Source organism: Sciurus vulgaris, assembly GCF_902686455.1.
Source record: "Sciurus vulgaris genome assembly, chromosome: 4".
Classification (NCBI taxonomy): Eukaryota; Metazoa; Chordata; class Mammalia; order Rodentia; family Sciuridae; genus Sciurus; species Sciurus vulgaris.
Genome location: NC_136464.1, coordinates 153,435,474 through 153,441,720, shown reverse-complemented (window position 1 = coordinate 153,441,720; position 6,247 = coordinate 153,435,474).

Genomic DNA, 6,247 nt, shown 5'->3' with positions numbered 1-6,247 from the left:
AGTCTTTCTTTGGAAAAGCACAGGCCAAGATGAAACTGGAGTTTGAGAGAAAACCTGAAACTAGATTCTACACTTTTGCTGGTGGGTGGGGTCTGTGTAAACTACAAGCCTCTGCAGCTGAGAAATCCCATTTTAGTGTTAGCAGCTAATCTGCAGGGGATGACTGCAGGTGTTAGCTTCAAGGGTTCAGGGTCATGGCTGGCAAAGCTGAATTCTTCACTGCTATGACATGGTGTGTTGATGCTCTTAATGGTGGGTTGTGCCCTCCAGTGTCACACCTGATCCCAGCAGTTGACCACCAATTTCTTTCCGGGTTCTTGTCTCACAAATTTGAAGGATAATATCCATGGACAATAACAGAGAGCAAGAGTGAAATGAGTGGAATTTATTTAAGTGAGAAGAAAAGAGAATTCTTACAAGGTGAGAGGGGATCTGATAGCAGGTTACAACTTAAATGTTATAGTCTAGGGGCTTGTATCGCTTCTGGATAGGGGCATTGATCAAAATTCATGCTCAGCAGGTATTGGAAAAGTGCCAGGCTATTGGTCAAAATCTATGCTAAACTGATATTGGAAAAGTGATAAGATTATTGATTAGTCTTTGAGTCTGTAGCTTTTGCTGAGGTCTTTGGAATGTTTCCACAAGCTCATGGAGTGGTTTTTTTCTTTAACAAAAGTCCTAACTGGGACCCACTATCTTATCTTATTCATAACTGAGTAGTTATCTGGTATAAAATGAGGGAGGATAAATCTCCTCATGTTGAGTTTGAATGGGGGTCTACTGAATGCAATGCATGAAAACTCTTAATAATTAAGAGAACAATATTCTTCTTTTGTAAGCAGAAAAATATAAAATTACCACCAATAACAATCTGGAGTTTAGGCCTAAAGTCTCTCCTAGATCAGATGCACAAGTACTTTCAATCTAATTGTCAAATTGCCATTTTCCTCTACAGATAGAACTTTTCAAAGGGGGCAGAAAGTCAGTAAGGAAAAGGTTGGAGATACATGTCCCTAATGAGTTGCCCTTTCTTCTACACATGGAAAATTAAGAACTGAATGAATCTTCCAACTAAGAAATGCCAAGTTGGGTCAAATTAATATAATATGGTAAGTAACTATGATTCATGCAGTTAAGCTTCATCCCTAATCTGCAGGGAATAAAGAGGCAATTGAGCTGTTAAAATGAACGGAAGAGGCAGTTGCTAAAGTTGGCAGCAAATGAGGGAATGATAGAGCTTTCCAGAGCTCAGATGCAGGAGCATGCAACTGAGACCTTCTTGCCTTGAAATTAAAATGAAATTAATCTAATTTTTTATATTTGATTAGCAAGTGATTGATATGTATCTTGAATATTAATAAAATGTAAATGTTTTTACATTCTAAAAGTAAACTTGAATAATGTAGATAAGCAGAGAAGAAATCACTTTGAATCGGCATATGTGGATATAATTACTAACAAAATTTAATGCACACATTTTAAGAACTTTGTTGTACTTATTAAACCATTTTTATCAAGATCTATACACAATTACATAGTACTTATGCATTTTTATTTATCTTTTTAAATTTTGAATGTCAGTTCCATTGTTTAGGGGTAAACCCAACCACTGCAAATATTATTTGGGTAACTAGAATATCATCAATGATTTATTAACAAAACTATTTGCTTGTACTGATTTAGAGAGTTTTCTTGGGATGGAACATAGTGTTAACCAAAGGTAAGGCAAGATTTCTTTGAGTGTTGTAGTGCAGCTGAACTAAGCAAGTACAGTCTTTCAGTTTACCGTTACAAATGTGAGAATTTTTTTAAAGTATGTGTGATACCTAACTTATAATTTGGTTTCAAATAACCTACTATTTATTCAAATTATAAACCCAAGAGTCTCTATATTTCTCAGTGGAATCAGTTGGGTAAGAGTACTTTTAATCTAAAAATAAGTTTTGCATGTGAATATATTATTAGGAATTGAGAAGATGTGTGTTTTCCAGATGCCCAACTTAGGTTTTACTTTAAAACACATGTGGTCACTACACGGATGTCAACACTAGATGAATGTGTTCTCCAAACACCCATTTCCTGAGAAACAGAGGATTTTACTTCACAAAAGTTCTTCTTTGAAGTCAAGAGCAGCAACTGGGAAAATGTATTCTGGGATATTAAAAAATATGATGAAAACATCTTGGCTTTACAGTTAACTGAGTTTTCCTTGTAGTCCTCCTTTGGCTTTAAGAAGTTATATAGATGGGTTGACCCCTGAGCGTGTGTGTATGTGTGTGTGTGTGTGTGTGTGTGTGTGTGTGTGTATGTAACCAAATTAAAAAATAGCTCTGAAGTGATAACCCTCTCTGGTTTTCTACTTTCTCTTCTCATCTTAAAAACAGGATCCTTTTTCATTAAAAAGTTATTATTTTACCTCCTTTGCCCAAGTTACCTCTCCTCTGTGCATCAAGATGGGATCATTATTTATTCATCTATTTGACAAATACTGACTGAGGACTCTCTTCCAGGTAATGCTCCTTGAAGGAAAAGAAAAGCAGCCCAGCAGAGAAACATCACTCTCAATGCCTACTCTCTCTGGGAAAGACAAAAAACCAAACTGTTCATTTATATGAGAAGTGGTGAAGAAATTGGCTATGTGAGAAATGTTATGTAAATACTAGCAAGAAGTGATTTGAACGAACTCTTTAAATTCTTGACATGCCATGCTATAAAAAGTAGCATGTAGAGGTTTTCAAGATGGCGGACTAGAGGGTGGTTGCATTTCAGGTTGTTTCAGGGTGCAGGATTCAAGAAGAGGAGATATTGAGAGACTTGGGACTAACTCAAAGCCCCTGGTGAGTCTCTCCCATTGGGGAGGCATCCTGGATGGGGCGGTAGTCCTGGAATGCAGGGAACTTTGTGAAGTAGAGCTGCCCGGTGAGACACCCCTCCCCCCACTGGAGCAGTGAACTCGGACAACTGGGAGCAACGTAGAGGAGGCTGCTCAGCATGAGGCTGGGACTCGGAGCAACCCACCGGGTCTCCGGGTGGCTGCCCAGAGGAGGAGCTGCACGGCGAAATGTTTGGACTCAGAGCGACCGCTCCTGAACACAGGGGGTGGGGAGCTGACCAGAGGAGGAGGAGGAGGAGCGCGTCGGGTCGTTTGGACTCGGAGTGACTGCACCAGGGCTACGGCGGTTGCCCAGAGGAGGAGGCATGAGGTGAGTAGTTTGGACTCAGAGCGACTACTCCTGAACACGGGGGAGGGGGGGTGCGGCTGCCCAGAGGAGAAGGAGGAGGAGCGTGGCGGGTCAATTGAACTTGGAGCAGCTACACCAGAGCTCCGGGCGGCTGCTCGGAGGAGGAGGTGTGTGGCGGGTCGCTTGGACTCAGAGTGACTGCACCAGGGCTACGGGCAGTTGGTGGGAAAGGGGGCTCGAGAGAGTTGCTTGGACTCCTAGCGACTGCACTGGAACACCAGATGGCTGTCTGGAGGAAGAGGCGTGTGGCGGGTTGCTGGGACTCGAAGTGACTGTACTGGGCTCCAGGTGGCTGCTCAGAGGAGGGGCTGTATAGCCAGGCGATTAGGTGCAGAGCAGGATCCCAGGACCTAGGCGGCTTCTTGGTGGAAGAGCCGCACAAAGACAAGCTGAGGGGTGGAGTGAAGGTTCCAGGACTGCGGGCAGATTCTCTGAGGAGGGGCAGCCTAAAGAGACTCGTCTGCACAGGGCGAGGCTCCCAGGCCCAGGAGGTAGGCTGGGCCCCTGGGAACGCCCGTTGCAGAGCAAGGCTGCCCAGCCCGGGTGGTAGTTGTAGATTGAAGGGAACCTCTAGGAGGGGAAATGACCAGCGAGACCTCCCCACCAGGTGAGTCTTCCCTGCTGGGTGAGGTTTTCTCACAAGGACGGTAAAACCAGAGACACAGGCCCAAACAGGCCTTGCCTCAGCCTGCAGCCTAGTTCCCCTTTGGATGACCATTGGTCAACAGGTGGAGACACCTCTGCTCACTAGCAGGGAATATAACCCACCTGAAGGCCACCACCCCTAGAGAGGCAGCTTCCTTGTGGAGCACCGCATTATCAACTTCCTCCAAGACTTCAGGCTACTGAAGGCTAAGAGGGGATATATATAGAAATCTTCAGGGACATTATAAGTCAATAGAGGAAATATGCAATATCTCAGTGGTCCACTGATACCTGAACAATATGAGAAAACAAGGGAAGAAAATGCCCCAAACAAATCTAGATGTTACATCAATAAAATCCAATGACAGCATGGCAGAAGGAAGACAGAAAGGGAGTTCAGAATGTACATAATTAAAATGATCAGAGAAGCAAATGATGAGAGGAAAGAGCAAATGCAGGCATTGAATGATTGCACTAATGACAGTTAAAAGAGCAAATACAGGAAGCAAAAGATCATTTCAATAAAGAGTTAGAGATATTGAAATAAAAAAACCAAACAGAAATCCTTGAAATGAAGGAAACAATAAACCAAATTAAGATGTCCATAGAAAGCATAACCAATAGGATAGAACAGCTGGAAGACAGAACCTCAGATATTGAAGACAAAATATTTAACCTTGAAAACAAAGTTGACCAAACAGAGAAGATGGTAAGAAATCACGAGCAGAATCTCCAAGAACTATGGGATATCATGAAAAGGCCAAATTTAAGAATTATTGGGATTGAGGAAGGCTTAGAGAAACAAACCAAAGGAATGAACAATCTATTCAATGAAATAATAGCAGAAAATTTCCCAAATCTCAAGAAAGAAATGGAAAATCAAGTTCAAGAGGCTTATAGGATTCCAAATACACAAAATTACAACAGACCCACACCAAGGCACATTACTATGAAAATACCTAACATACAAAATAAAGACAGAATTTTAAAGGCTGTGAGAGAAAAGAACCAAATTACATTCAGGGGGAAACCAATACAGATATCAGCAGATTTTTCAATCCAGACCCTAAAAGCTAGAAGGGCCTGGAACAACATTTTTCAAGCCCTGAAAGAAAATGGATGCCAACCAAGAATCTTATACCCAGCAAAACTTACCTTCAAATTTGACGATGAAATAAAATCCTTCCATGATAAACAAAAGCTAAAAGAATTTACAAAAAGAAAGCCAGCATTACAGAACATTCTCAGCAAAATATTCCATGAGGAAGAGATGAAAAACAAAGAAGCAAATCAGCAAAGGGAGGAATTATCCTAAAGGAATTGTCAAATAATAAAATAAAAAAAATGAGCCAAATGAGCAGGAATACAAATCATATCTCAATAATAACCCTGAATGTTAATGGCCTGAACTCATCAATCAAAGGACATAGACTGGTAGATTGGATTAAAAAGAAAGTTCCAACAATGTGTTGCCTGCAAGAGACTCACCTCATAGAAAGAGATACCCATAGACTAAAGGTGAAAGGATGGGGAAAAACATACCATGCACATGGACTCAGCAAAAAAGCTGGGGTATCCATCCTCATTTCAGATAATGTGGACTTCAAGCCAAAGTTAGTCAGAAGGGCTAAAGAAGGACATTTCATACTGCTTAAGGGAAGCATAAATCAGCAAGACATAACAATCATAAACATCTATGCCCCAAACAGTGGCTCATCCATGTATGTCAAAGAAATCATTCTCAATTTCAGAAACCAAATAGACCATAACACAATAATACTAGGTGATTTAAACATGCCTCTCTCACCACTGGACAGATCTTCCAAACAAAAATTGAATAAAGAAGCCATAGATCTCAATAACACAATCAATAATTTAGACCTAACGGACATTTATAGAATATACCATCCAACCAAGAGCGAATACACTTTCGTCTAGCAGCACATGGATCCTTCTCTAAAATAGACCATATATTATGCCACAAAGCTAATGCTAGCAAATACAAGAAGATAGAGACACTACCTTGTATTCTATCAGATCATAATGGATTGAAGTTAGAAATAAATGAAAGAGTAAAACACCGAAACTACTCCAACACCTGGAGATTAAATGATATGCTATTATATGATGAATGGATAACAGAAGATATTAGGAAGGAAATTAAAAAATTCTTAGAGGTAAATGAGAACAAAGAAACATCATATCAAAACCTCTGGGACACTATGAAAGCAGTGGAAATTTAGAGGAAAATTTAAATTTAGAGGAAAATTTATTTCATGGAGCGTATTCAATAAAAGAAGTAAAACTCAACAAATAAACGACCTAACACTACAGCTCAAAGCCCTAGAAAAAGAAGAGCA